Source organism: Anneissia japonica, unplaced genomic scaffold (assembly GCF_011630105.1).
Source record: "Anneissia japonica isolate Jap-2015-1 unplaced genomic scaffold, ASM1163010v1 scaffold287921_len548085_cov176, whole genome shotgun sequence".
NCBI lineage: Eukaryota > Metazoa > Echinodermata > Crinoidea > Comatulida > Comatulidae > Anneissia > Anneissia japonica.
This window is the reverse complement of record NW_022750794.1, coordinates 258,354-270,328: the sequence shown is the minus strand read 5'-3', so window position 1 is coordinate 270,328 and position 11,975 is coordinate 258,354.

The following is an 11,975-nucleotide window of genomic DNA, read 5'->3' as shown; positions in this document are numbered from 1 at the left end:
TAAATTGCATATTACTTCAACATGAGCAAGTTAGTTTCAAAATTAATATTTATGATTTTTTTGTCATTATAATTGGGATAATAAATCAAAATTAGAGCATCGTTCTAATTTTGAACAAATAACTGTAATTTTTGGATTATGGATTTTTTTTAAGCCTGAGGTAATACAATAGACTTCTTTCCTTGATTAAGGAATTCGTTGTTAGTAAGTTCTATATTTACTATAATCTACATAATATTATCAATGCCGCAAATAAATGGATTTAGTCTTAGCCTACCTGTGTATAACTTTGGTGTCAACATACTATCTATCAATGTGCTGTACTTGGTCGAGTAACTTACTATCATAGGCTTTTATATATTATAATTTTAAACTCACATTCTTTAAGGCCTACAAGTTTTCATTATTAGCATTGTGTGCGAAGATTTTTTAAACAGTTATTTGGATAGCATATTATGTTATTACAGTAGAAACCCTCCGTTGGGACACCCCTATATGTATATCTATTACCACTAAGGGTCAACCCCTCAGGGGACACCACTATTAAGGAAACATTTGTTTTGGTCCCGAAGGTGACCCCTCAATAGGGGTTCTACTGTATTAATTTTCAACTTCATTAAAAGTTCCATTTCACAAACTGTACTGACATAATTAAATAGAAATCAATTGCTATGAAAGAAATCTATCCACACCTCGTTCATGATCTGCACAGCGAACTTCGTTGCTGCTGATGTTGGTGTTGCATACAAATAATGCAGAACCAGCCGTTATATATACGAGTCTGCACTACTTGCTAGGCTTACTTTCGGTTGACAGATGGGTTCTTAGCACTACTGACAATTAAAATAATTGATTTAAAAGAATCAAATAAATTATTAGCTTCCACAAAGAAACAGATGGAAAAACTGTTTTCACCGATTTACAGACTTTTACTACAAAATCCTTAAACTGATTATATTTTGAGGTATTTTCCTGTATTTTAACTGATATTACATCTTTAACTTAAGATAAATGTTATTAAAACATATCAGCCTTATCGATAACTGACATTTGCAGGCCTATTTTTCACCAACCACCTCTAATTAGGCCAAATTTGAAATTATAACTTTGTTGTTGTATCCTTGAATAATAATAATAATAATAATAATAATAATAATAATAATAATAATAATAATAATAATTCTGGACTTACAAAGCATGCACTTTAAATTGATAATTATTACACCAATGCTAAATTTTATTTTCAAAAATGAAAACAATCGATTTAAGGGTAAAGGGCCTCGTCATTTTTGACCAACCAGGCTAACACAGTCATATCCTAAAAATCAAGGCGTACTTATTTTCTTGCAATTCTACCGCAGCGACTATTGCACAGAGAATCGGCTAGCCTCTTCTATCTAAGTGATCAGTTTCGGTGACAAATAAAATGCTGATAAACACTTCTTTACTGGTGACAGCACCAAACATCAATCATCTGATCAGAATCCCCTAATCAGGTTTGGTGACGGCATCATGAATGGTCATGTCACCGAACTGATACTTATCAGATCTATTAGGTAGAATCGGGTATTAGGTAGAATCGGGTGAATCGACCTCACTGTATTTTACAGAGCAACGACTTTCCTCCACGTCCATTCACTACACGATGAGAGATTAATTGGCCAAAGCCGGAAAAAGCCTTAAAGTCCAGAGGCGTATGTCTTTTACATGGATAATTCCCTGCCAACTGCTTGGAGAGTCATCCTTGTGCACAAAGATTAACTCCTAATGTCGAAGAGTTATTATAAACGTTAAGAGGTGTTGTAAGATGGTCATTGAATTCATTACTGCATTCAACTTCCTCAGGTTACTAACTGTGAGTCGAATAATCCGCTGGGTTTTTGGTAAATAGCTGAATGTAGGTCTATCTGCCGAAGTATTATATTCCTTGTGACATTATATAGGCACCACTTTGATATGCTGTACATGAAGGATACACATTGCTACGTTCTGGTTGTTTCAATGTGTAGGCGTCTATTAATTCCTTGAATGCAATATATTTATTGATAAGCCGGCCTTCCGTGCATTTCTCCAGACCCCAAACCCATGGCGGCAAATAAGTTCCACTGAATGGGTTAGAAAACTGAAAATGACCACTAAGTTTTCATTGAAAAGGGAATTGAGTTCACATTCTGAGATTTAGCTCCGCATTCTTAATTTTTTCAAATACTCCCCCCTCCCAAGCCGGAACCAGGCTGCATCCCTGACGCGCCATCGTAATAATCAAAGGGTTCTATATGATTAGTGCATGATTCGACGGTAGTATCTTCATAATCATCACCGGCTGCTACGAAATGGACCTTATCTGAATTTAAGGACAAAAACATTATTGTACTTTTTTAAAGATAAAAATTAAATCGATACTGACTTCATAGTAGTTTTGGATCTATTTTGGCTGTTTTACATTTACTTTTAGCTGCTGATTATCAAATTTTTATCTCTACCGTGATCCTGCCATTGTTACACACAGCATTGTTTGTCAGCGTTTTGCCTATATATAATAATGATATACAGTATATATATCTGTCTCTTATACACATCTTGATTTTTTTGGGGGGCGGGGAACGTAAATAAATACTTTAGTAGTAACTAAATTGGTCTATTACAAGTTGCTTACTTTTTCTATGTAATCGTATGATGCGTTTGGCAAAAAATCTCCAGTTGAATTCTCCCGCTTTTCTTTGTTTATCTGACAGAATTTATCTTGCCGATTGTGATTCACGGATAAACAGTATATTTTTCTTGAACAAGCCAACAAACACTGGATGCGATCAATGTTCTCAAACTCCTGACTCCAGCCCAGTAACAATTGTTGTGGAACAACCACGTACTGCCTTGTGTTTGCAACTGAAATACCGGCTCTAAAGTAAAATACAAAAGAAAGCAAGACAGCAAAGAAATACCTCATTATGGAGAGCAAGCTTAAAATTTCTAGATTACCGTACCTTACGGTAATGTAGGTTTTAACTTTATTCGGCAATAACCTGAACATTTATAGAGCCCGTATAGACCAAAACTATAATTCAGTAGAAAGCAATTGGATGTGAGCAATCAGGTGACGCAAACGCGACTCCATTGGTTCTTTTATAACTACATCTATGTTATAAACCAACCTTTGTACAATAATGTTAGCGTGGTGTATCATACGCAAACTGGCGCCACCCGTTTGTAAATTATTCAATGAAGCTTATTGAATAAGAATATAATAGGCCTACAAAATAATCTGACGTACATGGGTTCTGAATAATTATCAGCAAGTTGGGAGAAGTGGAGCTGGATAGTTTGGTGGTTAAAAATTATAAACAATTACTTTCCAATCTCATGGTCCTGAGTCTAATTCCGGTCATGGTAACTAGGTTTTTGTCCAGGGGGAAGGGGTGGGTGTGTGTCTCTCCATCTCTCTGGTGAACCTTAAACCAGCATCCTCTCGTTTTCAGATACCACAGGCTTACTTGGCCTTGCCCCACCTGGCGGTGCATACGCAATGTACTAGACGCTTCCACTTACACATATTTTCAAATTTTCCCAACTCTGGCCGTCTGTGTTATCTGAATGGTGATGACGACAATGGGATGGGCAAACAATGCAGCCACTGCAAAGCACTGGGGACCGAAACAGGAGCCCGTTCAATGATTGACCTAAAAATATATTATTTCCAACTTAAATAAATGATAATAAACTCAAATAACAGCGAGCATCTGAATAATATTTAGGTTTTGAGGCAAAAATTGTTGGTTATTGTGCTCATATTTTAATTATTTACTACATAGTCTACTTGCCACCTATTTTCCTGCTTATACTATAATCAGGTGCTGAGACCTTACATTGCTCTGGGATTGTGAATTTCAGCTGATGGAAATTTTCTGAAGTAAGAGAATAATAATGACTGCTTGTAGTTATACAGTGACACGGAAATGTAACATAAAAACTTGCAATTTATAAAAAAAAAATGTGTTGGTCAATGTTCACTTCCATTTTCGAGAAGCGGGTAGTAAATATAATGAGTTAATTTGACATTTCAGAGTTGAATTTTAGATACAATGCAGGGGCGGATTTAGGGGGTGGGGCCCCGACCTCCCATTTCGGTAACTGCGTTTTCATTCCTTTGGTATTTCATACGTACTGTAAACAATTAGCCTAAGGAAAAATTGTAAGGGAATTCGTTGTACGCTAAGAGTTTTATTACCATTAAGATGTTATTTTGATCGTGCTTTTTAACGTTTGACTCTAACCGAGCATGCGGCTGTAAGTTTTTGAATGTATTATCTAGTTTTATGACAATGAAAACGGTTTTATAGTGCTTTATATTTCTAAGCATAATCATTCGATACTGGAAGATTCTGAAAATTTTCGAGTTCAATGAACATGTTGCAGTCTGAAACGATCAATATTGCAATTTTTTTCTCATTCCTAGGCCTATATGCAAGATGGCATATTGTTACAACACCGTTTTATTAGCTTTTTAGCTGTAATTAAATATCATAATTAATGTAAAAACAGTCAAAAAATTCATAAAGACTCCAGCTTTCTAATTGGTCACCATATTCAATATCTTTTAACAGAATATTCATGAAAAAATAATTCAAATGAAATTGCATCGGCAGATTGATAAGCCAGATAAACATAATTTAAAAATTTTATACCAGCATACGCGACACTGATATTGTACGGGCAGCGCTGAAGACCGAATAAATTTAAATCATATTTAATCAAGATTCTCTAAATTTATGTAATTTATAAAGCAATCATAGACCTACTCTAAAGTAAGATGGTTGTCCACCGGCATTTACGGTACAGTCTGAGAGTCTCATTTATGGAGTCTTCAGGTGGAGTCCTCCTTATTAAACACAAATATATAATTTGAATGAAACCCTATCAATTCCGTGCACATTTTTTGAAAATCTGTATAATATCAGTTCTCTGTCTACGGAACGCTAAAGAGGTAGTCTGCCTTCATACTGAAGAGCACAAACTTCCAGAAACATCTTAGTAGCATGTTGTTGTACTTTATCTATCTCTCTATTTAATATTGGATTATAAGCAACACTGCAATGTTCAAGAGTTCGCTCCACACAATTTAATTAGATAATTTTCTTCAAAAATCTAAAAGACAGCTTAATCATTCCCAATTTCATATTAATTGCTTTAGGTAATATCGGCATATATCCATTCTGAAGTTGAAAATCAGAGGTTCTCGCAAATCCTTTACATTTTCAACTTCCTAAAGTTCAGTATTAAACATAAAGTAGGAACATTTTCGATTGTTTCTATCTTAGTGTTTACTGTTCGTTCGTTGTTAATTGGCAAATTCCACTTTCGACATCACTTGCATAAGGCATTAATATCTTCCTGGAGACAAAATCTATTTCTCCAAAAAGCTTGTATCATCTGCAAACAGATTTACAGAAGAAGTGGATACGGTACTTAGGAAAATCGTTAATAAAACGGCCCAGGACAGATGTCTGTGGAATACAACTTCGCACTGAAACATCTAGAAAGACATCCGTTTATAGAAACTAAAAAGTGTGTACGATTAGTAAGATATTCGGTAATTCAATTTTAAGTTTTATGTGTAATACCGTAACCAGAGGGTTTTTCCAAGCAGATTTTACGTATATGCCAATAATAAAATTTGATACTTCTAGAAATTTAGAAATATGGTCTGGATCCAATCAGAAACTAATGGAATTCAGTACAAAAACGCCACCAACAATCACCTAGTAAACTTTAAAGACGAGAACAATGGACAAGTGGAATACAGTTTTAATATCTGTTTTACATACATAAGGACCTTCCACAGCTTTTGAAATAGATATTGGATAATAATCACTCAACTGTACTGTGACTGTACATGTAAATATAGGTCGTGAAATATGTTATGATGTTTTTTTTTCAATATTATACGGTAGCTGATGCAATAAAATTTAATTAAATTCGTGCTTTTTAACGATCTGAAGTATGATCCGTGGGCGGTTAACAGTCCTGAATATTAATTAAGCATGTAGCTGCATGTTATCAGTCTTAAACTAAGCCTATCACCATCACTATTCTAAGAAAGAGAGTCGAGGTAGCATGTCTGGATATAATCACCATATTAACAATTTGAAAATTTGAATAGCAAAACATTATCCTTCTGCTTTCCTGTAAATTATTAACGTGCTATTGTATTTTTCACCGTGTATTTGTTTAAAGAAATAATGTAACATTGTCTTGATGCCGTCATAGAGGCGAATTTAATGGTAACCGGTACAAGTTCAAGCTCCCGGCCTAATAGTTTGTTCGTTGTATAGACCTACGAGTTTAAAAAGACTTTGTAACTTGATTGATTTTGTACTGACTGACGAAATTTAACGACACCGCCCTCTTGCGTCTAAACTCACAGTTTATTCTCTGAATACTGTCTCTTATACACATCTAGATGTGTATAAGAGACAGATATATGTATGTATACAAGACAAGTTTTGTTTTAATTGATTAGATTTAGTAGGTATTGTTGACATTGAAATTGTAAATATTAACTATGACCAATCGTAGGATCACCTAATAAGGTTATTGTAGCTCTTAATTATATTTTATGATGACTTGTTTTTAGATGAAATTGAAATTATTATATTTTAAATCACTCATAGGGCATTGGCATCAACTATCAGGGCTAGACTTGCCACAAGTCCCTAATTATTGGTTTTTCCTAGAGTTTCAGATACTTTCGAAGAGCGCCGCCAGCGTCTGGTTATATCGAAAAACTTTTTATGTTGCTGAATCAAGATAAAGTATATTATGGAACGCCAAGCAAATATGTAATGTGGAGCGCCATTGGTGCCCAAACCGATTTCCACCCCCCCCCCCAAGCATTTTTACTGGTTAAGACAAAGCTTATGGACTGGAGCCCAGTCTGCTATCAGGGCATGCAGTAGCTGCATCTTGATTATCCAAATAATAATTGGTTTTTGTTTACGGCATATAACAATAGACAGAAGAATGATACGTGATCTTATAGCGGGAGCTATAATTGTAAAGTAATGCAGTACCACCGCATGTGCCTCTGGGTATTACTAGAGGAATAAAAACTTCCCCACTTGTGACTTAACATGGTTGGGGGCTGAAGTAAGATAATTTATGATAATGGCACCTCTAGTTGGTCAGAAATGACACACTGAGCCTTTCATAAGTCGTATTTAATTGATTTTAAGGAATGCAATTAACATTTATATCCACTCTACATTTTCAAAATACAGTGGCGGGTCCAGGAATTCGAAATAGAGGAGGCCCAGGGAGGGACATTTACAGATGGAGGGTAGACAACCTCAGCCCCACTATAGTTGGGGTCTGAGGTAAGAAAATATATAATTGTGTCACCTCAGATGGCCGGAAATGGTACTTTGAAACTTAACTTTGAATCCAATTTTGTTTTTGCTCCACTTTTAAATTTAGAAAGGGTGGGTTGACAGTCTGGGCCCCCTTGAATCTTCCACTGAAAATTCATCATAAAAGGTTTTTCAATTTATCGTGGTAATCATAATCAAATGTACAAACAATTGCGTTTTTATTCGGTTTTGGTAGTGAAATACGCACCGCACTTGGAACAGAGCTCAAGTGAAGACAAAATTCATGACAGTCATTTTTGTTGTCCTACAAAAGAAAAGTAGTGTTAAAACCACTGATCTCCACTATAATAAGATCAGTGGTTAAAACCACGGATACTAGAAATACAAGAGAGAGCACTCGCATAGCAAAAAATGAGGCGGAAATTGGTCCAGAAGTATGAATAGTGTTGTTCTATCGAAATGGGCGACGCGGGGAGCTGCGACGGGGAATTCAGTCAACCATGAACTATGTACTTGCCGTCTGAACATCAAAGCTGTTTCGATTAACAGGACGACGCGCTCCCTCGTATCGCATGATCAATTATGCAGGCGCCCCCAGCGAGCGTGTATTTATAAAACTCGCGTTGCCGTAGTCAACACAACGCCAAATCGCTTGAAGCCCGTTGACAAGTCCACACAATGAACGACTTTCCCATGTATTCGCATGCGCAGTACGGTTTCACGCTCCACTGCCCATCGTAAAACGCTGCGTCGTCCAAATCGAAAGCTGCTTAGTGCGACGCGGTGCTTGCACAGTTTTTGGGGACTCTTCAGGTGCGCCTATCAAAACATATATTTTCAAATGGCACCATAGCTTCTGGATTGTTGGAACAGAGTATTTTGTTTTCAAACTTTAAAACATTTTGTTTAATGCATTCTCGATTGAACAATGCAACTTTTATTCAAAATAGAATAATATTAGTAAATTAGCTTATAGAAATTAAAATGAAATCATGTTTAGATATAGCTTAGTACCGGTAATATTGCAATCGAGCCTGACCGAAAAATATGTGGATGCATCCTAATAGTAATACTTAATTGATCAATAACCTTGCTTACCTTTTCCATGTAATCGTAGGATGAGTTTGACCGAAAATCACTAGTTGAATCTTCCTGCATTTGTTTGTCTGAAAAATGTAATCTTTTTGTAATTCACCGATAAACAATACATTTTTTTTGAATAAGTCAATAAACATTGAATACGATCAATGTTCTTAAACTCCTGACTCCAGACCAGCAACACATGTTGTGGAACAAGAAAGTACTGCCCTGTACTGGCAACAGAAATACTGGCTCTAAAGTAAAAGACAAAAGAAAGCAAGACAGCAAAGAAATGCATTATCATGGAGAACATTCAAAATAACTAGATTAATTAATGTCTTCTATTTTTCAACTGCGATCGGAAATAACCTGAATATATATAGAGCTTGTATATATCGAAACTATAATTCAGTAGAATGCAACTGGATGTCAGCAATATCAGGTGACGCTAACGCGTGGCCATTGGTTCTTAAACCCAATCATTGTACAATAATGATAGTATGGTGTTTGGGTGGCGCTTAGTAAATTATCCAGTTGGCTTTTCATTCATTCATTCAGTAACATTTATTCAAATCGAAATATGTGAAAGTAAACAATTAATAGCATTATAGGCCTAGGCCTACTAAATAAACTGACTTACGTTGCTTCTATAATAAGAATCATCATCATTTGAACATCACCTTAAACGAATTAAGATTCTGAAACTACTATTACATAAAATAACACAATTATTAAACAAAACATGTAATTCTTAAGTAGTAGTAGTGCTGCTGATGAGGTCGGTTAGCTTCCATAAAAATATGAAAAGAGAAAAAAACACAACTGCATGAGCAACATGCTTCACAACAATGTTAAAGCCGTCTTTCTCAGCTTTCTTTCACCAAGATATGGCCTGATCTCAATCATTTCATTTCATTTATTTTGTCTCAATAAATGCATAAAAAACAACAACCGGTTAAAATACAACAAAATAAAAGCATAAAAAATCTGAAACAGGCCGAGACAGGATTCATAAAAGTGAACCAAATCACTATCATGTAGGTCTCCTAATGCACTATTCCGATTACACATAAAATAATAATAAAATGAACAATTGAAATAATACTTAAAATCTGTAAAATTTGCCTTAACAATAAATATATATATAAATTGTCAAACTTATTTAAAATATAATTTAAGATCGTTTAAAAATGCTTTAAGATTCTAAACCAATAAATCCCTAGCTTTTACATGTAGTTCCTCCCAAGCGCGTGGAAACAAATGAAACACAGAATATTTCAGAGAATTTGTTCGAGCATATTGATGTATAAATTTAAGATGATTACCGTGTCTAGAGTTGATTGTTATGTAATTAAAAATATTAATATTATTAATATTCATGAGAATACCTCTATGCCTGAAACAAAGAGGTCTGTTTACAAATGTGAAAATGCCCATAAATGTAATAACTATCACAGATGTAACAACACAGCACCCACAAGTAATAATGCCCACAAAATGTAACAACCAGTACACACAGTAACATACAGCGCCCACAAATGTAATAACGGTCATTGCCCACAAATAACACAAAAGAACACTGTAATTTCACTGTTCCCTGATAACATCCACAAATGTAACAACAAAACATTACTTCTTCGCCCACAAATGTAATAATTTAACTTCGAATATAGAAGCTAAGATCCAAACATGGCTAAACCGTGCACTTGAGCGTTTAATCTATCCGAACAAGAAAAACAGAGGGAGAGCCATTTTCTAAACGTCTGGGAGGGGTTAAAGGTCCAAGGTGCTAGGAGAGGTATAATACTAATAGGCCTATGTGTCAAAAGTTTTGTAATTTTCAAAAAAAAATATCTCAATGGAAGAATTTGCAACATGCATATTGAATATTTTGAAAACAATTAACTTCTGACGATCAACGGTTGTCAGGATACAGATGCCTATCCCGGTGGTATTCAACGCCCGAGCGTGGACCAACTTCAACCCGCCAAAAAATGTGATCATTGCTAAATAATAAATCATTTTCCGGCCAATTTTCAGTACTATAGAAAATACCTATTACTCTGGCATTCTTAACAAGAGCAGTAGCTTGTCGAGAGGGGGTGCTGAAAGAGAGAGTCCGGACCATGTTAATGCCACCATTGTTGGCGCTGAGCTAACATTTTCAGTATTTTGGACGATGCCCGGAATTGTGACATACGTTTGAGCTTTAAATGCTTTTAGGTTGATGTAAGGGGCGTCATCATCAAATGACCAGAATTACTGGTATATTAAAGAAAAACTACAAGTCGAGTTATATTTTGATTTCTCGTCAGAAATGTTTAATAAATAATACAGCTGGTATTGGTCACTTGGATACAAGATGAAGCAAAATAATCGTCATATATGTGACGGACCAAGGAATTTGATAGAGAGGGCCAGGGAAGGCCATTCACAGATTGAGGGTGCAAATCACCTGAGATCCACCATTGTTGTGGCTAAGGTAAGAAAATTATAAGTATGGCACCTCTAGATGGTCGGAAATGGCTCTAAATTAAAATGCTACTAAAATGACTTAAAATGTGAATATAATTTGAAAAATTTAGAGGGGGTCGGCTTGGTCCCTTTGAATCAGCCACTGCTCAATAATAATAATTTTTAAAAAATCGTTATTTGTAATTTGCAGAAAATGATAAGAAAATAAAATCCATAAAAGGCTTGCTAAGTATAATTATTTAATTTTCTTTTCTCTTTAATTTTGAAAAAAAATTTAGAGGGTGGGGCGGCTGTGTGTCCCTTTGAATTCGTCTGCACGATAGAAATTTGAGGAAAATTTTAATTTAAAAAAAAACCATAAAAAACGTACAGAATTATAGTATAGGCCTATAATATAATTCTTTTATCTTTACTTTTAAAAAAAGAGGGGGGGGAGGTGCGGCTGGTCGCCCTTGAATCAGCCACGGGAGAATAGAAAAGACATTGCTATCTTGTAATTTGCAGAAAATTAAAAACGAAATACAAAACCGTAAAAGACGTGCAGAGTTAATAAACCATAGATTGTACTTAAGTCTAAAAGTATTAACGTATCAACAAATTATTTTGTGTATTTTAATTTAGAGTGAAAAAACATGTTATCGTTCCAATTTTGATTAAAAGCTAAAATACTAAATCTAGAAAACAAGAATCAAGAAATTTAAGTGATGATTCTATTGTTCATTTTCGTGTTTTATCAGAGGATGATTTCATTTTGCTGATTGATAGCAAATGAATATAAAATGTAAAAACACTAAAAAAAACTTGTTAAGTTAATCAAATGTACTAATTATCTAATTATATATAGAGCATTTTATCGTTCTAATTTGATTAAAACTAACATACTAAATCTAGAAAATAAGATTCAAGCAATTAAAGTGATGATTTTATTGTTCATTTGTTGGTTTTATCAGGGGATTAGTTCATTTGCTGTCTGACAGGAAATAAATATAAAAGGTAAAATACTAAAAAGCTTATTAAGTTCAAATGTACTAATTTTCTAATTATATTATATATATA